The sequence below is a fragment of the Bombina bombina genome, chromosome 10 (genome assembly GCF_027579735.1).
Source record: "Bombina bombina isolate aBomBom1 chromosome 10, aBomBom1.pri, whole genome shotgun sequence".
Lineage (NCBI taxonomy): Eukaryota > Metazoa > Chordata > Amphibia > Anura > Bombinatoridae > Bombina > Bombina bombina.
This window is the reverse complement of record NC_069508.1, coordinates 146,173,583-146,197,222: the sequence shown is the minus strand read 5'-3', so window position 1 is coordinate 146,197,222 and position 23,640 is coordinate 146,173,583.

Sequence of the window (23,640 nt, the reverse complement as noted above, 5' to 3'; positions counted from 1 at the left end):
ATAATATTAAAACCAAATCGAGGAACAGACTAGAAGAGAAACATCTTGATATGTTGATGTTTACAAAGTCGTATCTTCTTCGGTGGAATTCTGTTAACCTTGATAAAGTGTACATGCACTGGAGAAGTTCCAAAGATAGAAGAGAGAAGAATACAGAACAGAAGAGGAGTTGGGGTGAAGAAGATGATGAGTATGACATTAATGCAGAGTCTGAAGAACCTTTGTGACACTTAGGCTCTGTTCCCTGTGACTCTAGAGAAACTATACCACACTTAAGCCCTGTTCTTTATGAGTCTACACCGCACTCAAGCACTTTTCTATCAGACTGATAGTACAAATCCAGAAAAAAAACCTTTCAAATGTTAAACCAATGTTTTTTCATATGCACAAGTAATACATTTGGTACTATTAAGTATATTAGGTATTTGCTATAGTATTGATAGAAGCAGTTGCTATCATTCAGAAGTTATGGATCAGAAAAAATAGAACATACTACATTAAAATAGTTTCACAAAAAATAATTAAAGACATTCTGTTTTTTGTTTTTTTTTGGTTGTTGGTGGCTGATAATATACTAATAACATGTCAGTATATGGTCGGGTTATAATACAATATATTTAATAATTATTCTTTCAAACAAACCCCCAATAAAATCATATACAAAACAATTAAAATTAATGTAAATTCCTAAATTCTTTATATTAGTTAAAATTTATAGACACATTGAATTATATTTATAGAAACAAGGTTATGAATCAAACTATACACGTTTATGCTGTTATAATATGCTATAAAAAGATCATAAAAATTACCTTATTCACAATAATCTCCCAAATCAGAGTTGCATTTAAATATCACAATGAGATGCCAATGTATGGTTTGTTAACTTCCAGACAAATATACTTAAAGGACCAGTCAACACAGTAGATTTGCATAATCAACAAATGCAAGATAACAAGACAATGCAATAGCACTTAGTCTGAACTTCAAATGAGTAGTAGATTTTTTTTCTGACAATTTTAAAAGTTATGTCTTTTTCCACTCCCCCTGTACGACGTGTCAGCCATCAGCCAATCACAAATGCATACACGTACCATGTGACAGCCATCAACCATTCACAAATGCATACACACTTATTCTTGCACATGCTCAGTAGGAGCTGGTGACTCAAAAAGTTTAAATATAAAAAGACTGTGCACATTTTGTTAATGGAAGTAAATTGGAAAGTTGTTTAAAATGTCATGCTCTATCTGAATCATGAAACTTTAATTTTGATTGAGTGTCCCTTTAAGCTACTTAACCTGTAATTGATCCTATATAACTCAAATTATATACATCAGAAATTATATATATTATTAATGCAATCAACCAAATTATAACAGTAAAACCCACCACTCACACAACCAAACCCCCAAATAAAATCCTATCTAAATAAACCTAAGCTAACCATTGCCCTGAAAAGGGCATTTGGATGGTCATTGCCCTTAAAAGGGCATTTAGCTCTTTTACATTGTCCAAACCCATAAGCTAAAAATAAAACCCACCCAATAAACTCTTAAAAAAACCTAACACTAACCCCCGACGATCCACTTACAGTTTTTGATGACTGGACATCCATCCTCATCCAGGCGGCAGAAGTCTTCATCCAAGCAGGCAGAAGTCCTCATCAAAGCCGGCAGAAGTCTTCATCCAAGCGGGCATAAGTCTTCATCCAGACAGAATCTTCTATCTTCATCCATCCAGCACGGAGTGGGTCCATCTTCAAGACATCCGGCACGGAGCATCCTCTTCTTCCTATGGCTGTTGAAGAATGAATTTTCCCTTTTAATGATGTCATCCAAGATGGCGTCCCTTACATTTCGATTAGCTGATAGAATTATATCAGCCAATAGGAATTAAGGGGGGAAAATCCTATTGGCTGTTGCAATTTGCCAATAGGATTGAGCTTTCGTCCTATTGGCTGATCCAATCAGGGACTCAGGTCGATGATATGATATATACTGAAGCCCTGTGACCTAATACATGCTTCCAGAGATGTGGCTTATTGTCAATGTTTGTGCAAAGCCCTTGAATATTATTTAAAGGAACAGTGAACATTATTTTGTTATTTAGGTGCATACCTGGTGGCACTTTTTTCACTGCACCTTGTACAAAAGAGCCTTTTTTCCCATGAAGGTATCACATTACTACTCATTAATGCATTTAACTGAAAGGGACTGCCTGGATACAGATATTGATAATATATTTTCAACAGACAAAACTGACTATACTTTATTTTTATATATTTTATTTACAATGCCAGCAGACAGGTTACATACATTGAAAAATAAATAATGAACAAAGATCAAGACGACATATTTTTGTTATCCTCTTTTACATAAACAGTTCTTGACTTTTAAATTCAGTCTGCTTTTTTATCAATTTATATAACAAAAGACCCCTAATATCTACCTACTTGTTTAGGCAAAACAAAACAGTTCAATTAAAAAACATAAACAGAAAGAAAAAAAAAAAAAAAAAAAAGAAAAGGGGAAAAAAAGAAAAACCCCCGCTTCCATAGCCGAGAAGAAAAGCAAGAGGGAGAAAAAGGGGGAGGGGAAACTGAGCTCTTACTTCTACTACCAGATATTTAATTGTACCAGTTCTGAGTTTCTAAAAGGGAAAATTATATGCTCTATTTCACTTTCTGGGAAACTTTTAATGAAAACTGACCATTTCTTGAAGAATGTTTTAATATCTTTCTCCTCGTTTATATTAGTATCTCTTTGCTCTAGCATACATTGTTTTTTAAGGCAGTTTTTGACTTCTAATATTGTGGGGGCCCTGTGGTTCTTCCAGTATTTGATAATTAAATACCTAGCTGCTAATATTGAGAGTATTACTAGTTTTTCTTGAGGGTGTTGCATTTCTCCCTGTTTTATATAAAATATAACTTGTGTAAGTGTGAGACCCAGAGGGGAGGCTTTCAGTGTATTATTGAACCAATATTCAAGTTTAAGCCAGAATTGTCCGATTTTCGGGCAACTCCAGAACATATGTTTTAGATCTGCTGCTACTAAAGAGCATTTTGGGCACTTGTCAAAATTGTCATTGTGCAATTTATATCCCTTATGTGCTTCTCTCCAAGTTGCTGAAAGTGTTGCCTGGGAAACATTTCTTATAGATTTTTGAAGAAATTTTGGATCTATACTGCAGGGGGCGATTAATCTGTTCCACTCCATTGTTAAATGATCTAGGAAAAAAACTCCCTTGGTATTATTCAAAGATGTATAGCAAAAGGTGATAGACATGTGACCACCCTTTATTAATGCCAGCCAGCTTTCTATCTTACCCATGTCCCAATCCCATCCTAACAATAAAGAAGTCACCGTGATGGGAACAATCACTAGGCTTCTATAGGAGGCGCTTAACTCTTACGTATATATGTATATGGAAAATAATATATATATATACACTAATGAAAAGGAGTATCGAATGAGAAAGGAACAAATATCAATATTAGGAACAATATATAACCATACAAAATATATTGAATTCTAAAATACTGTATGTTAGTTCAAGAGAATGGTTAATACAAATCAATAATCTGGGCAAACCAGATCTGGAAAGTCCAGCAGATGTCCTCAAGTGTCCCCCAATACTTGAATAGGCCGCTCTCTGTCTTCACCCAAAGGGCTGATTCAATTCTGTTATGTCAAAAACAAAAACAAGAACAGAGGCGCCACATGTGTGGATCAATAAAACCAAAAAATCCAGTAAAAGAGCAGAATGAGGGTACTCACAAAGAAGGCGGCACTCCCTCGTGCCAATAGGAGCAGGCTGGTTTTCAACAGCAAACCAGCTGGCTGTGTATGGATCTCCCCCAAATATGCTGCCCTTAGGTTACTGATATGAGGATAGTCACACCAACACCAGACTTATGTAAAAGTATAAAATCAGTATTTTATTGTACAAAATAAAAATACCAAAAGGTATAACAAATTACAGCTGGGTGATGATGACCTATCTCCCCACAATAGCAAGATACAATGTAGCTATTGTGGGGAGATAGGTCATTAGGAGCATTGGTCTGGGATTCAGAAGACAGAGATATCCAGCGTATTTGGGGGAGATCCATACACAGCCAGCTGGTTTGCTGTTGAAAACCAGCCCACCTATTGGCACGAGGGAGTGCCGCCTTCTTTGTGAGTACCCTCATTCTGCTCTTTTACTGGATTTTTTTGTTTTATTGATCCACACATGTGGCGCCTCTGTTCTTGTTTTTGTTTTTGTTTTTGACATCACAGAATTGCCCCAATCCCATCCTACCTTTTTAACCATTTCTGAAATAAAATGCCGCATTTGAAGATATGCAAAAAATTCACTATTTTCTAATTTAAACTCATTTTTTAATTCCTCAAATGTTTTTACACAGTGTATATCTTTTCGGATAAATTGTTGAACCCTCCTTAGATCCTTAGTGTGCCATCTATCAACGATTGCCGACTCTAAGCCCGGGAGGAAATCGGGACTCCCCTTAATAGGCAAGTGTTGTGAAGCATTGCAGTTAACTTTTAAGATAGTCCCAATCTTCAACCACGCTCTAATAGGATTTGAAATCGTTTTAAGTTTCTTCATTACTGGCGGTAATCCTTTTGGTTCACAGTGAGCCAAACCTATGGGAAGAAACGGGTGACAGATGTTTTCATCTACTAGGTTACTGGTCACATAGTTTTTGATACAAAACCAATCTGCCACTGTGCTGGCTAAGAAAACTAAATTGTATAACCTTATATCCGGGAGGGCAAGCCCTCCAAATTCTTTCCCTATGGAGAGCTTGGGTATTGATACCCTAGATCTTTTCCCTTGCCAGATAAAGTTTCTAACTGCTGAATTGAGTGACCTGATGTCTTTTTCAAACAAGAGTATAGGGGTATTCTGTATGACATATCAAAGTTTTGGAAGAAGAACCATTTTGTACAGCGCTATTCTCCCAGATAGTGAGATTGGTAAATTCTGCCACATTTTTAATTTCTCTAGTATAATTGACAAGATTGGTGTTACATTCAATTTATAGAGATCTGATGGATTGACTGGGATAGTAATACCTAAATATTTGAATGATTCTTTCACCTCCTTAAATGGACAATTCCTTAGCGAGTCTTTTCTTTTCCTTAACCATAGAATCTCTGATTTGGATGCGTTTATTTTACAGCCGGAGAAGGACCCAAACCTATCAATTATGCGCATGAGTATAGGGATATTTTTCTGTGTATTTGATAAATAGAGAAGTACATCGTCTGCATAGAGCGCAATTTTCAATTCATGTTTAGTAATTGTGATCCCTTGAAGGGAATGTCTGACTTTTATTACTAAGGATTCTATTGCTACATCAAAAAGGAGAGGAGATAGGGGGCAACACTGTCGCGTGCCCCTCCGAATTTCAATTTCTGACGATAGAGAGTTATTTATAATCAGTTTTGTAGAGGGACTATTATATAAATTTTCTATAAAGCGAGGAAAATTATCTGTAAATTTAAATTTGTCGAGAGATGTAAATATGTAGTTAAAATAAACTGAGTCAAAAGCCTTCTCAGCATCAATTGCGACTATTGCCAGATCTGAGTCGCCCCCTATCTCCTCCCCAATGTCCGACTTCAAGAACGAGTATTCTGTTATTGTTAATAGCTCTCTGATTTTAGATGCAGAATTATGATGCTTAAGAAACCCTGCTTGATCCCTATGAATAATATGGCTGAGGCAGCTCTGTAATCTATTCGCTAAGATTGAGGGGTTGGGTCCTTCCCAGCTTTAAGCAATAGTGTTGTGAGTGAGGCTGTGAAACTAGATGGAATTGTTTTGCCCTTTATATAAAAATCATTGTATAAATTACACAAATAAGGGCCCATTTCTGGGGCAAGAATCTTATATAGCTCGTTAGGGAGCCCGTCTGGACCTGCCGCTTTATAGGGTGACAGTTCAGAGATCGTTTTCCTAACTTCTTCCTCTGAGATTGACTTATTTAAATTAATACAAAGTTCCTCTGGGACTTCGGGGCAATTTAACTCATTCCAAAATTCTCTGGACTGCTCTGTGTCTGTGGTTCTTGAAGAGTAGAGGTCTCTATAATATTTTGTAAAAATCTCTAATATATCCTCAGGTTTTGTCAGCATTTGCCCTTCCACTTGTGTTTTATTGATCATTGAAGGTTTTTTTTTCTCCTTTAACCAGTCTGGCAAGTAATTTGCCCGACTTGTTACCGAACCTGTACATTTTTGCCTGGAATCTGAGCTCTTTTTGAGTTTCTCCAAGCAATGCTAGGTCATCTCTTTCTTTTTTAGCTTTAGTGTATTTGGCCCAGTAAAAAGATGACTTGTGAAGGAGAAAACTGTTATATGAGTTTACAACAAAGTTAATAGCTTCCTTCTCCCTGTTCTTCAATTTCTTTGATATCTTTGTGGCATATGCTGTTATTTCTCCTCTGATAACTGCCTTTGCAGCTCCCCAGAAGATTTCTGGCCTATCGATGTAATCTGAGTTGAATTGAATATATTCTATAAATTTATCCCTCAGGTGTTTTTTGAATTTGACATCATTTGCTAGGTAATAAGGAAACCTGAATCTCGTTACTACTCTATTAGGGTTATTTAATTGTATCTCGAGGGTAATGGAAGCGTGATCTGAAATAATTATTGATGTAATTCCTGCTTTAGTGTTGTGAGAACAGAATCTTTCATCTATCAGGAATAGATCTATTGTAGATAGTGTTTTGAACGCCCTAGATATACAGGTATATTCGTGTTCATCAGGGTTTTGGGCCCTCCAAATATCTTTAACCGATAGGTTATGGAGAAGTTTTTTAAATATTTTTAAAACTGACTATACTTTAAATGGACTTTTTGATGAAATGGAAAAACTCCTCATCAGGGAGCATAAACTGCAATGGGATATATTTCCTATGGAGAAATATGATAAATTAAAAATCATTCCCTGTGGTTTAAGGTTAAACAAGTTTCCTACGTTTGATGTATTAGATATAGATTTAATTAATTAATGGAATGAGATTTTGTCAGAATGTTCAATCCATTTAATTATATGCTAACAACATATAAACTACACTTGTTAACCAAAACCATAGAGGAAATGGGCATATTACAGTCAGAAATGAATAACAGACAAAGTGATTCTAATTTCCCCAGGTTTGATAGCATACTAAAATACAGTGTGGCACAAGCTAAAAAATTTGCCCTATAACTAAGCATTTTAAGTATGTCAGGTATCAATCTGACTACAGTGCCAACAATGTCTACATTTGGAACCGCGCTGATAGAAATACATTCAGAAGATACCAGAATAGACTGAGGCAGGTCTAGAAATAGACACAATAAAAACAAGGGAAAACAGAATCAAAATAAAAACACCAAAACTGTCACATATACTGACAGCGAGTTTGAGTCAGGGGAGGAGACAGGAGCCTCTGGAGGGAAAGAGCCTCCTAAAGGCATCCTTAAACAACCAAATAAAGGGCCACCGCCACAACCAAATAAAGGGCCACGTAATGAAAAAAAAAACATCTAAGAATGTAGCCCAGGAACAAGTAGTCAGACCTAAGACACAACAGCCAGGAACAAATAGTGGTTCCAAATATATGTATTTTGATGACACATATATATATATATATGCAGCCTGAGGCATCTAATGAATATCAGAGAAATCTAGAACAGGTTTTTTCTATTCCCAAACAGAAAACAGGGATAGGACAAGGAGGAGAGAAAAGGTACCAATTGAGAGGAAACAGGGGAAAACAGAAATACATATAGATAATGTGATACATTTATCTGACTATGAGCTTAGTCACGGTTTAAATTTCTCCCCTACTAATAAATTTGACATTTTTAAAACTATGTTAGATGTTAACAAACTTATAAGGAATATCACATTACAGAGACACTTTCACGACATGCTCCATGAGGAACACACTGTAACTATACCTACAAGCTGTGAAAATACTGACACACAACTTAGGAGTCATCTCTCCTTTAAAGAGGTATGTGATGTTAACTCTATGAATAACCTATTAAAGAAATGCATACACTCCAATTACTCTCCTTCTGTAAACTGTTTTGGTGGCTTTGAAACCCATCTGAATTCTACCCCATACATAGCAGGGGACAGACTTTAGAAACATTTTACCGAAGGGTAGAGAAAGACTTAACTGAACTACATGCTGTAAACAAATTCAATAAACAGAATTTGACAAGACAGGAAAAATTGGCACTTACTGACCTGAAATCTAGAGAGGATATAGTTATCCGCTCGTTGGATAAAGGCGGATCAATAGTTGTAATGAATAGACAAGACTATGTTAAAGAAACCCTATGCCAGCTGCACAATACGGATGACTATCTACTCTTAGCTTCAGATTCAACTAAAGCCTATAAACAGGAACTTTTGTCTATATTGGACAAAGGTTTGGAGAATGGGCATTTTGATCCCATGACGTTTGAATTTTTAAATGTGGAAAATCCAGTTGTGCCCATTTTCCACCATTTTCCCAATATCCGCAAACCACTGACTAATATAAAAGGGCATCCTATAGTCAGTGGGATAGGTTCCTTCTTTGAATATGTGTAACAGTGGTTCAACAGTATACTTCCGCCTTTTGTAACATCCCTTTTCAGTCATTTGAACGATACCAAACGTCTTTTCCCTAATGGAAAAAATGCAATGGGAGTTTAATATCTTCAAATGGCAACCATAGATGTGGTAGCCCTATATTCATCCATACCTCACAAAGAGGGCCTTGAAGCAATTGCTTTCTTTCTTGAACACTATTCTGACTATTCTGAGGAATTCCAAGTTTAAATCTTGAGGATAACCGAGTATCTCTTAACACATAATTAATTCAATTTGTAGGGGGATTTTTATCTCCAGAGATGTGGGACAGCCATGGGGGCCAAATTAGCCCCCTCCTATGCTAACCTGTTTATTGGTTGGTGGGGGCTGTCCCACATCTATGGAGATGGAAATCCCCTGAAACATTTGGTCGACTATTATGGTCGGTATATAGACAACCTGTTGCTGATCTGGTTGGGCACTGAATTGGAATTTAACCAATTTGTTAAACATCTTAACAATAATGAAATTGGTTTACAATTTACATGTGAGTTTAAAGGTAATGAGATTAACTTCCTGGACATTACTTTGCAAGGGACTATGACAGGGAGTATCATTACTATTATCTATAGGAAATCTCTAGCAGGGAATGCTTTACTGCATACCCACAGATGCCATCCGAGACATGTACCCTTTGCGGTGGCAAAGGGACAATTCATCAGAGTGAAAAGAAATTGCACTCTGAACAGAACTTTTATAGAACAGTCGACTGAATTGAAAAAAACATTTAAGACAAAGAGAATACACTGACAATGTAATATATAGAGCAGAAGGACAGGTAGCAAATGTTGACAGAAGTAGTCTACTCCAGAATCAAACCATCAGGAATAGAGACAAATGACAGGTATTTAAAGGGGTCACTTTTGTGACAGAATTTTTCACCCAATACAACCAGATCTGTAGAACATTGAAGAAAAAATTTGGAATTTTAAAAGCAGATGATATGTTAGTTAACTGTGTAGAAAGCAGGCTTCGTTGTTCATATAGAAGAACCAAGACCCTAGGTAATGTTCTATCACCCTCATCCAAGTATGTGAATTTATCACAGTCTCGGATAATTTCAGGTCTGAAGTCACAGGGGAAGTTTTCTCTATAAACAGATGCTTAAAATGCACATCTACTTATGTAATTTATGTCCTAACATGCATACAATGTCATCTGCAATATGTAGGATTAACGACAACTGAAATCAAAGTTCGTATTAAGAACCATTTTTCCACCATTAAGATAGGGGAAGCTACTACCCCCCTAGTGCAGCATTTTGCAAGGCACCATCAAAAAAACACTGAAAGCCTAAGGTGGCAAGCCATTGAGAGGGTCATGTGAAAGAGAGCGATGTACTGTATATTTAAACTTCAGACCAGGGTTCCCAATGGGCTAAACTCAGAATATGACCTCACAAACCATTGGAGGTGAAGCCCTTTGGGAAATGTTCTAATTTAATCAATTTGAATCTCCAGACATCCATCTCTAAGAACACCTAACAGAGGTTTGAGTCCCCTGTTTTTAGTCCACTATATGAGTTGTGTGCATACTGTATATATACAATTAAATGACATTTTAGCTTCCCCCAATAGTTAGATACAATATGTTCTTGTATCCTTACACTTTTGTATTTTGTATCATGTATCACATACAATGTGTGTTTATATACAGTGTACATTATGCATACCATAAACCTCCTTAATTAATGTTAAGATTGTTGGTAATATGTAACTCTAGACATTTCATTTGTCTTTATCCAAAGTCTTGAAATTGTGTCTATATGTTTAATGCTTTAAGCACCGACCTTTCAAAATGTGTGTTTAACAAAATGTGTATACTATGCATATCAGTAACAGTAATTTGTAATTCTAGAAATAACCACTTTATTGTATCAAAAGTATTGTGAGATTTTTCTATAAATTTTGTCTATGTGCTTAATTGCTCTTAGTATTGGCTCTTTTTGTACTTTTTGCATTTTGTGGATTTTTCACGTGTTCATTCTCTATTGTATACCTCCATATATTACCCTGCCAGATTGTTTTGCTAATGATCTTGACTCACACATTGCATGTGTAAATGCATGTGTAATCTTGTTAGAAAAACGTATTTCATAATAAGCCACCATAGAACGTTAATAACATTAGCTTTTTCTCTCAGTTGTTTTCAATTTCTGACTGAACTGTCTAATTTCCCCTACAGTATTGACCATGTAAATAATAAGCATGGTATAGTATGGTCTCTATTTCTTAATAGTCAGACTGTATATATTATATGTATATATGTACCTAAATTAATAAATCTCTACGCTTCCTACTTCCTAAGTTAAAGTTAAAAGACTTAGGGTAGTATCTCTTTAAGTCTTTAAGTCTAGATAATGGCAACCAAATGCAGCACTTTTGTTTTAACCAATCAGTACACTGTTAATGTTTTAAATAGCTAAACAGGTGTTTAGATCCTTAGCTATGATTACGTCTCCCTAGCCGAAACATGTTAGCGGATCTTGCTGCTCTTTGCCTTGTATTGTGACCCATGGATGTATTTTAACCAAAGCTGTGGAAAAAAGATTTTTCATTTTAAACATATATATATCATATATCATAAACATATATATATCATACGTATCAGATTGAAGCTACCTTTATTAAAGCAAGGAAGTTTACCTACCATACTCCAAAAGGTTGATGCAACCAGGAGAATATTCCATCTTTACCACAGATAGGGATACATACCCCCCCCCCCCCCGTCAGGGCCATTTCTAGAGAATCTGGCTCCCAGGGGGAAATTTCAAATTGTATCCCCTCCCAAATTCTAAGCTGCAAACTTTTCCCTCCTTAGACTTTCATGCCTCACTGTTGTTTAATTTTAAATGAGGTATACATAGACATTTACATGCAAGCACACAGGCACCCATAGCCACTCATATACATACACGCAAAAGCACCCATCAACATCCACTGGTATGCAAGCTCCATCAGACACCCACACAACCACATTCTTGGCCCCATTCATTGCTCTATAAATATATATCACAAACAGGCCTTCAATAACAGAGCAAAACACTCTAAGAGTTATATTAGTAATATATACACAAAGCCACACATCACACACTCATACATTCATGATAGAAAACAAGCAGGCACTCATTCAGAAAAACTAATTTACACACACTCACACACAGATACTGCAGACACTCACTATACCAATGTACATAAAAGACAGAGTACAGATACACTCAATACACTACAGACACATTTAATACACATTTGTGGGACAGAAGCAATCACAACATAGATACGCTAATCATACATGTGTCTTTTTAATATATAAAGATATATATATATACAGTATACACACATACACATGTGGTTGTTTCATTGAATTCATTTAAATTTTTATAGGGAAGATAATTTTATGAATATACATGAATCATGTAGACTATCCATTAGGAATTAAAAAAATAAAAATGAAACATGCTTCAAAAGAAAAAAAAATGTTTTAAGGGTACCTTTATCAGTTCATTACAAATAGGAAGAGATTTATGTGCTATTCCTGTCTTTGACAGACCATTTTTCAACAGTGAATTAAAAGAACAAAAAAAACTATATCCACAGCACATAGAGCAACTCAGACACAGAGATACACACATACCCACACACACATATATATAATAATATTACGTGACAGCGCTACCCTTAAAAACAAAATCTAGCATATAGTGTGCTCATGCACGGGATAGAGTCTGGTCTCTTACTCTAATAAATATCAATATAATAAATCCCAGCAAACGAGTCTTAGATATCATAAATGTATTTTAATTTATAATTTTCCAGAAATAATCAAATTCATCATCTGAAAGGGTTCAAAAATGAATATCCATTCTCATTCACACAAACCCCAACCACCATGTGAATCCACTCAATTGAATTATGAAAAAATCACAATTTATCAAATAGCAAAACATATGTATTCACACATCATCTGTTCACAGCTTATAACTAAATAAACTGATTATATCTATTCACACAGTATTATACAAAAGTTCTACACCCCCCAGGCGTCCCAAGTGGGCGATAACCGGCAACACTTGCACCAAAAAAATGAAAAAAGCAAAAAAGATTCAATAAACTGAAAAAAATGTCTCTCAGCCTAAGCGATGAAGGACTCCAAAGTTCTTAAACAATATGGCTCACAAATTGTAATAGTCCTTATATCCTTTCACGCCTTGCAACAGATATTATACTTTCACATTTCATATATGTGCTATCTGTATCCATATGTATCAAACATTAATCTGTTATATCTTGACTTTCCAGCCTTAATAGTATAGATGTTGTTTATGCTTACAATAATTATTATCCCTTCAGTCTTCTCATATGTATTGTATCCATCCATATACATCAAGTTTAGGCTGCTGTGTCTTAGTGCTGATATGAAAGAGCTCATATAAACCTCAAATGGCTATGACAGTAACAGACTTAGTCCGTGATAATCCAACCTTACACTCTAGAATTTCACTTACAGTACACATAAACAACTTTCCATGCTCATATATCGTGGTCTAAAACTCGACCCATACCTTTAATATTGGCAATTTTATGTATCACTTTGTGAGAATACAGGTCTGTATATCTTTTAAATAAAACTTGAAGGACTGAATATTTAATTAAATGGTGAATGTTTGTATTCATAATCACCAATAATACCATAGCTTAGGTATCAGGCACCTGTATGAATACAATGTTACTAAAGATTTGTGTGAATAGTCTCATCATACATGACTCTGTAGATGTGACAGACTCTGTTTATATGTTGATATAACAGATAAAGATATAGCATTGAAAACATACTATATAATATTATATCCTGAATGAGAAATCTAAATTGGTGGTTCAGAGGTTACAAGCAAAAATGTTTAGACAAAAGTTAATGAAGTGAAGTTGAAAATGTTCAATAAACAATTGAATTTTGATAATGGATTTGAAAAGAAGTGAGATTGTAATTTGTAATCCAGAGAGTAATGATTCAAATGTACGCAATGAAGTTATTATTTCCCCACAACGTTCTTCAGTAATGCATTACTAACTTATGAATTCCTAGCATGCTATCAAGATAACCGTTGGTGCACATACCTTAATCTGAATTGGAAATCAGGGTTTGAGAGGCAGCTTGTCTTACTTGTCAGAGAGAACCCCAACGTCTAATGCGGAAGCAGGAGAGCAGCGTCTGATGCGAACAGCAAGGCTGAATAGAGCGTGAAGCGCGGTGTAACAGCTGAAGCGGTGATGACGTCACCAGCAACCTAAGCGTCCGTGAGCAGGCTGGTTCAGTGGGAGCGGTTGATACACACAGCTTACACAAAACAAAGAAAAAGTACACTCCTAATTATCAAGGAGTAAAGTTAATAAAAAATACTCAGAAGGTCACAAGGATATTAGGAACTTGAAGTTTGTTCCTCAATAAATGTAGCTTTAGAAAAAGACTGTAAATGGCTTAATAAACAAAAGTTACTAGAGAGACAATTAACTGTCCTCTATTTCTCTTTAATAATCAAGCAATGAATCTTGGAAAAGGTGGTGTTTAAATAGGGTTAGGTTAGGGGAGGGGAGGAGTACTTGTCTTAAAGGCATATTGAGTAGCCAAATGCTGACAGATCCCCCCATTCAAGAGCCCCCCCCCCCCCCCCAGCAGGCTGAAAACCTGGTTTGGAAGGGAAACGAACATGAAAATCCCTCAATAAATCAGGTGCGTTCAAGTCTCGTAATGAAACCCATGAGTTCTCATCATCACCATAACCTTTCCATTGTACTAGGTATTTAAGCTTCCTCCTACACATCCTAGAGTCCAGGATGCCATCTACTTCATAATCCTGAGGATCAGGCAAAGTGAGATCAGGAGCGCTAGCAGATGGAACCGTGGTTCCCACATATGGTTTTAATAAGGACACATGGAATGAAGGGTGGATTCTCATAGTGGGAGGTAATTTTAATGTCACAGCATTCTCATGTATTACCTTAAGTATTGGGAAAGGTCCAATGTATTGATCTGCTAGTTTTTTACTGGGCACAAATAATTTGATATTTTTCGTGGATAACCAAACCATATCTTGGGGTTTATAGTCGGGTGAAGGCATTCTCTTTTTGTCATAATATTTTTCCTGTGTTTCTTTGGCAGTAACCAAATGGTTCTGTAAAGTTTCCATAATGTCTTTTATAGACTCAGTATAATTGGAAACCGATGGAGACTGAGAACATGTAAGTGTATTTGGATAAGACCGTGGATGATAGCCATAGGTAGCATAAAAAGGGGAGACTTTAGTTGAAGCATTAATTGAATTGTTGTACGCGAATTCAGCGCTTGGCAGCCAATCATACCAATCATCTTGTTGAGATGAAATAAAACATCTCAAATACTGTTCTAGAATTTGGTTCAGGCGTTCCGTTTGACCATTTGACTGTGGATGAAAAGCAGTTGTAAGTCTGAGTGAGATATGTAAGGTCTTACATAAAAATTTCCAAAATTTTGAAGTGAATTGACTTCCACGATCTGTTACAATGGATGCTGGTAAACCATGTAGTCTAACTACATGACTATGGAAGTATTTTGCAGTCATGAATGCAGATGGTGTTCTCTTTAATGGAATAAAATGTGCCATTTTGGTTAGATGGTCTACTACTACCATTATAGTGTTGTGTCCGTTTGAGATGGGCAGGTCTACAATAAAATCAATTGCTATCATATCCCAAGGCTTTATGGGTATAGGTAGAGGTGTTAAAAGACCATAGGGTTTATGGTGTTCTTTCTTTTTCTTTGCACAAGTCTGACAATTTAGAACATAGGTTTGAATTGTTGTTTTCATCTGGGGCCACCAATAATCCCTACTGACAAGTTCAGTAGTTTTTTCAATACCTGGATGTCCAGCTAAAGGGGAATCATGATGTTGTTGGGTTATTTGGTTTCTTAGAGTTAAAGATACATATATGAGACCATTATTCATGTATAACCCAGATTCAGAATCTGGAGTACAAATTGGTGGCATATCCGGATCATTATGTTGTGCTTGGTAAATGTCAGACGTAACTAGATCAATTGCAGCAATGATTTTAGTTGGCGGAATGATATATGTAAGATTTTGAATGTCTTCTGTATTTTCAAAAGACCGGGATAAAGCATCAGCTTTGGTGTTATTTGTTCCTGGAATATGAGTAAGCATGAAATTAAACCTATCTAAGAATAAAGCCCACCGTACCTGTCTTGAGGACAGAGTTTTATTTTTCTTCAAATATTGAAGGTTTTTATGATCTGTGAAAACCTGGAAAGGGATTGTAGTTCCCTCCAATAGATGTCGCCAATGTTCCATTGCTAGTAATTCTTTATCGCCTATCGAATAATTAGTCTCGGCTGGAGTTAATCTTCGAGAATAGTAGGCGATAGGATGAAGCTGGTTATCTTGTTTTCCAGGTTGTAAAAGTATTGCGCCAATTCCAACATTTGAGGCATCGACCTCTAGGGTGTATGGCAAATCTGGATCAGGTATTCTCAAAATAGGAGCTGTTGTAAATTTCTCCTTTAAATTGTGAAAAGCTTGTTCAGCCTTGGAGTCCCAAACAAATTTTTGTTTTCCAGTAAGACGAGTTAAAGGTTGAACTATAGTGGAATAATGATTAATGAATTTTCTGTAAAAGTTTGAGAAACCTAGAAATCTTTGTAAAGATTTCAATGTTGTGGGTGTTTGCCAATTAATAATGGCTGTTACCTTTTCTTGATCCATTTGAATGCCATTTGGTGAAATAATGTATCCTAAAAATTTAATGGTGTCTTTGTGGAATTTACACTTTTCCATCTTGGTGAATAACTGATGATCACGAAGAGTAGAGAGTACCCATCTGACATGTTTTCTATGGTCCTCAAGAGTTTTAGAGTAAATGAGAATATCATCTAAATAGACAATTACGCACACATCCATAAGTTCTTTAAAGATTTTATTTATGAAGAACTGGAATGTGGCGGGGGCGTTCGTCAGACCAAAGGGCATAACATTATATTGGAATAACCCATATCTAGTTTTGAAAGCTGTCTTCCACTCATCTCCGGATCTCATACGTATTAAATTATATGCACCTTTAAGGTCTAACTTGGTAAATATGGTTGCACCAGTAAGACGTTCAATTATCTCTGGGATGAGTGGTAATGGGTATCTATTTTTTATGGTGACAGCGTTGAGTGCTCTGTAATCTATTATTGGTCTGAGTGTGCCATCCTTATTTGTAACAAAAAAAATAGCAGAGGCTACTGGTGAAGAGGATGGGGAAATTAAACCCTTTCTTAGGTTTTCATCTAAATATTCCCGTAGATGTTGTAATTCTTTTTGTGAGAGAGGAAATATTTTTCCTGATGGTATCTCTACCCCTGGTTTTGTGTCAATCGGACAATCAAAATGCCTATGTGGAGGGAGTGATTCAGCGTTTTTTAAATTAAAAACATCATTGAAATCATGATATTCATGTGGTAAAGCAGATTCTATATGTGCAATGTTAACATAAGGGTAACATGTCTTTAGACAATATTGTGAGCTGAAGGTAATTTTATTTTGGGACCAATCTATGGATGGATTATGTTTTGTAACCATGGTAATCCAAGTACTATGGGATGTATTGAACTAGGTATAATATCATATGACAGATACTCTTTATGTCCGTCTGGTGAAATGGTTAACAAAGGAATTGTGTGGTGAGTGATAGGTCCCTTTAAGATCTGGGTACCATCTACAGTGGGGCAAAAAAGTATTTAGTCTGCCACCAATTGTGCAAGTTCTCCAATTTAAGAAGATGAGAGAGGCCTGTAATTTTCATCATAGGTATACCTCAACTATGAGAGACAAAATGTGGAAACAAATCCAGACAATCACATTGTCTGATTTGGAAAGAATTTATTTGCATATTATGGTGGAAAATAAGTATTTGGTCAATATCCTTCTCAATACTTTGTTATATATCCTTTGTTGGCAATGAGAGAGGTCAAACGTTTTCTGTAAGTCTTCACAAGGTTGTCACACACTGTTGCTGGTATGTTGGCCCATTCCTGCATGCAGATCTCCTCTAGAGCAGTGATGTTTTGGGGCTGTCACTGGGCAACACAGACTTTCAACTCCCTCCAAAGGTTTTCTATGGGGTTGAGATCTGGAGACTGGCTAGGCCACTCAAGGACCTTGAAATGGTTCTTACGAAGCCACTACTTCGTTGCCCGGGTAGTGTGTTTGGGATCATTGTCATGCTGAAAGACCCAGCCACGTTTCATCTTCAATGCCCTTGCTGATGGAAGGAGGTTTGCACTCAAAATCTCACAATACATGGTCCCATTAATTATTTCATGTACACGGATCAGTCATCCTGTTCCCTTTGCAGAGAAACAGCCCCAAAGCATGATTTTGCCACCCCATGCTTCACAGTAGTTATGGTGTTCTTTGGTTGCAACTCAGCATTCTCTCTCCTCCAAACACGACGAGTTGTGTTTCTACCAAACAGTTCTACTTTTGTTTCATCTGACCATATGACATTCTCCCAATCCACTTCTGGATCATCCAAATGCTCTCTAGCATACTTCAGACGGGCCCGGACATGTTCTGGCTTAAGCAGGGGGACACGTCTGGCACTGCAGGATCTTAGTCCCTGGCGGCGTAGTGTGTTACTGATGGTAGCCTTTGTTACATTGGTCCCAGCTCTCTGCAGGTCATTCACTAGGTCCCCACCTGTGGTTCTGGGATGTTTGCTCACCATTCTTGTGATCATTTTTTTTTTTTTTTTTTTAAATAATCTTTTTATTGAAGACATAGAAAAAGTAGTAAGGTTACATGCATATTATCATAGGAATGCAAGCCTATACATAGTCTAAATCTGTAGGGGTGGGTATAATACACAGACTTGCCGATCAAAGGCATATAAAATTTCCAGAGTAAGTCCATTGTAAGCAATAATTAAGGCATACATTTCAAAGTATGAAAACAACAATTGGTCTTCATGTGTCTTCCTTATTTTCCATAACATAACAGAACTGTTAAACAAGAAATATTCAACAAAGAGGGCTTCGATTATATGCTGAGATTCCACAGTAAGGAATACAAGCATGGTGCAATATATAAAATGTGGAGATTAAACAATAGTTACAATGAATGCGCCTCTCTCTTATTAAAATAGCATGGTATAATCTGCAGATGCAGTGTAATGTTTGGGGTGCGGTAACGCATCAACAGAGAGGGCGCCACGTATACACTGAAATAACACAATAAGGTATGTAGGCACGGTGCAATATATAAAATATGGTGACTTAAAATAGGGTGACAACTAATAGTTCCATTAAATGCGCCTCTGTTTTACTGAAATAATATGATATAATATGTAGTTGCAAAATAATATTTAGGGTGCGGTATTAACAAGATAGACCGCGTAGTAAATTCTCCCAAATCGGGAGGCATATTATGGGAGGGGGGGGGGTGGAGGTGGGAGTCTGAATACCATGGGTAAATGTATATCGGGTGCGTGTCATATTTAGGTATCGAAAGGTTCAGTGGTTATAGAAAGGATACTGAGGAAAGCCAGTTTTGGTAACGAGCAGTTATATGCCTCTACGCAACTAGGTATAGATAAAGGCTTACACCTAGCTAATGTAAAAGGAAAGAGGATCTTGCTGCCCCGGCCGCTGGCAGCCTAATCTCTGTGAAGTAATATCCTAGGTGCTAGCCTACCGGTATAACATAAGAGTAGAGTAAAAAATTGAGCTAAAACTAGATAGCAATAAAGGGCTTATCTCAATGTAGGGTACATTAAAAATTAGCAAAAATATGGCTTTGTACAAACAATATTTCACAGATACACAGACTAGCTAATACCCATGTCATATTGCAGCGACTGGCTCATCAACCTATGTTATAACAGGAACAAGAACAGTATCCAGTATCCTAAAGAGTGCAAAACCTAGGTGTAAACTAATATGTATTAAGTAATGGTATATATGAAATAGCAAGCAAATTGGCATATGAATCATTACCACACAAGGTAACTATTATAGCATAGTCAGGGTAGACATAAATATATCTAACTATAGGAATTGTAGTTTTTTGGGAGGAATGGTGGGAGCTGTATATAATGTTTAGCATCAAGCAGTACATAGCTATACAAATAAAACATGGTTAAACATATAATTGGATATATGAAATAGCAAGCAAATTGGCATATGAATCATCACCACGCAAGGTAACTAATATAACATAGTCAGGGTAGATATAAATATATCTAACTATAGGAATTGTAGTTTTTTGGGAGGAATGGTGGGAGCTGTATATAATGTTTAGCATCAAGCAGCACATAGCTATACAAATAAAACATGGTTAAACATATAATTGGAAGAATCATGCCAGCATTAGGTGCAGGCTCTAGATAAAAACTTTAACACATATAACCTCTAGGTAAATAAGGATAGGGATGAAACAAGAATATTCATGAACATGTAGTATCACAGGCTTCAGGATAGTATGATATACTATGTTGGGATATGCTAAAAAAAAATATATGGCCTAAATGACACCCTTCAGATAGAGGTATCCATCTAATCAGTCCCAAATCAATAAGTCTACATAGAAAAGAAGCTAAGGGAGCCAGATTGATATCGTTCTTAGATTTAGGAGTCTATTTGTTACCAGTCCAATATGAGAGTCCCCAAGAATCAGCACTTTTCAAAGACTTCCAAATCAGGCTAACCGATTCCCCTTTTTAGTAATAAGTTAATATCCTTATGTCCCGGCTTCAATGATCTAAGGCAGATAAGGCTTGCTTTACCAAGTGAAGTTGCTGTGTCGTTAATCCGTGGCCCAAGGGAAAGCAGAAGCGACAGCAGGGCTCTTTTCGTCTCGGCTCTGTGCGTCTGTGGGATACATACCGGAGCAAAACGGGCCGAAGACACCATGCGCTCCACATCTGTAGGTAATTTTGGGAGCGTGGTATCGATATAGAGATCTGGTGTCTCGTCGGACAGCCCTGGTGTAGGGAGTATGGCAGAATAGCCGCCTTTCTCTGTCTTGGTTAGTGCGTATGTCTCGCCCTCAGCTGGGTTTCTGTAACGGTGTGCGCCATGCTGTAGAGAGTCAGACAGGAGACATGAGGTCTCGGGAGCTATCGGTTCAGTGCCGTTGTTCTGATCCAGAGCAGGATCAGCAGTGGTTAGGTTAAGGGCAACATGCGTAGGCTCTTTACTTTTGGCATAGCTCTCGAGTAGTGTGATCTCCAGTCTGGCGAAATGATCATGCAAGAGCTGCGCCATGTCCTTCATCAAACTGTTAAGGGCCTCTGTCCCTGCCATATTGTTACAGGATTCTAACAGCCAGGGATAACCACTTGCCCACCTGTGAAGGCTTTGAGAATAATGCAGATCAAAGGATCATTTTGAAACTTGAGAGAATGATATTCTAATGGTAGATAAGTAAGGTTTAAGTCTAATTGAAGCCAGGAGCTCCACACATGCACGTCTGGTTCCTTTGGAAGTTGGCTCCGCCCCCTCTTGTGATCATTTTGACCCCACGGGGTGAGATCTTGCATGGAGCCCCAGATCGAGGGAGATTATCAGTGGTCTTGTATGTCTTCGATTTTCTAATTATTGCTCCCACAGTTGATTTCTTCACACCAAGCTGCTTGCCTATTGCAGATTCAGTCTTCCCAGCCTGGTGCAGGTCTACAATTTTGTTTCTGGTGTCATTCGACAGCTCTTTGGTCTTTACCATAGTAGAGTTTGGAGTGTGACTGTTTGAGGTTGTGGACAGGTGTCTTTTATACTGATAACAAGTTCAAACAGGTGCCATTAATACAGGTAATGAGTGGAGGACAGAGGAGCCTCTTAAAGAAGAAGATACAGGTCTGTGAGAGCCAGAAATCTTGCTTGTTTGTAGGTGACCAAATACTTATTTTCCACCATAATATGCAAATAAATTCTTTCCAAATCAGACAATGTGATTGTCTGGATTTGTTTCCACATTTTGTTTCTCATAGTTGAGGTATACCTATGATGAAAATTACAGGCCTCTCTCATCTTCTTAAGTGGGAGAACTTGCACAATTGATGGCTGACTAAATACTTTTTTGCCCCACTGTATTACCCTAACAAAGACAGGAGAGGATTTCTGCAGAATAGGAATTTTATTTTGTTTTACTATTGATTCAACTAGGAATATACCATCAGCTCCGGAATCAATAATGGCTTCGTTCTGAAGTTGAAGATTGGCCCACTGTAAAGATAATGTTAATGACAAATGTAATGGTTGTTTAAATTTTTTAAAAGCGCAATTAAGCGACAACTTACCCTTCTTTTGACGAGAAAGGATTGGACATGAAGCTACGTCGTGATCTTTATTTGCGCAATAAAGACAGAGATTAGCTGATCTCCTTCTTTGTTTTTCTTCCATACTTAGAGGCCCACGAATCATACCTATTTCCATTGGTGTAGGTACTGTATAGGTTTTCTCTTGATATGTATGATAAGATCTTTTGGGCGTTGTTTCATAAGTTTGTTTTTCAGTCTTCCTTTCACGATACCTTCTGTCCATTGCTATGCATAATTTAATTAATGCATCCAAGGTTTCAGGGAAATCCACTCTTGACAGTTCATCTTTTAAATGCTCAGATAAACCTAGGCGGAACTGATTTTTTAGGCTAATTGAATTCCATTCTGAATCCGTGGCCCACAGCTGGAAGTCCGCTATGTAATCTTCCACTGGTCTTTTTCCCTGTTTAAGGGATCTTAATCTATGTTCAGCGGTTTGCTGTTTATTTATATCATCATAGAGTATGGCCATTGTTTGAAAAAAGTTTTCAAGAGAGTTTAGAATTGGATCCTCTGTCTCAAGAAATCTGTCTGCCCATGCTCTGGGCTCTCCAGTGAGATAGGAGATGGCTGTAAAAACTTTGATCTTTTCAGTTCGATATGTCCGTGGTTTCAGTGTGAATAAAAGAGTACAAGCATTCTTATATTCACGAAATTTCGTGCGTTCACCAGCGAATGGGGTTGGAGGATTAACCTGTGGTTCTGGTGTCTCATTAGTTTTTTGGGTCACAAATTCATTCATTATTTGTTTTAAAGCACTGTTCTCATTTTTTAATTCGGTTAACCCTTGAGCCAAAATGTCCACCTTTTGATTTAGAGAGGAGATTTAGTTGGCCATTTCTATAGGATCCATGTTGTACCTGGAAATATGTGTCAATGATTAATTTTGTTTCTTTTTTATGGCTTGATTATTCTGTGAGAATACAGGTCTGTATATCTTTTAAATAAAACTTGAAGGACTGAATATTTAATTAAATGGTGAATGTTTGTATTCATAATCACCAATAATACCATAGCTTAGGTATCAGGCACCTGTATGAATACAATGTTACTAAAGATTTGTGTGAATAGTCTCATCATACATGACTCTGTAGATGTGACAGACTCTGTTTATATGTTGATATAACAGATAAAGATATAGCATTGAAAACATACTATATAATATTATATCCTGAATGAGAAATCTAAATTGGTGGTTCAGAGGTTACAAGCAAAAATGTTTAGACAAAAGTTAATGAAGTGAAGTTGAAAATGTTCAATAAACAATTGAATTTTGATAATGGATTTGAAAAGAAGTGAGATTGTAATTTGTAATCCAGAGAGTAATGATTCAAATGTACGCAATGAAGTTATTATTTCCCCACAACGTTCTTCAGTAATGCATTACTAACTTATGAATTCCTAGCATGCTATCAAGATAACCGTTGGTGCACATACCTTAATCTGAATTGGAAATCAGGGTTTGAGAGGCAGCTTGTCTTACTTGTCAGAGAGAACCCCAGCATCTAATGCGGAAGCAGGAGAGCAGCGTCTGATGCGAACAGCAAGGCTGAATAGAGCGTGCAGCGCGGTGTAACAGCTGAAGCGGTGATGACGTCACCAGCAGCCTAAGCGTCCGTGAGCAGGCTGGTTCAGTGGG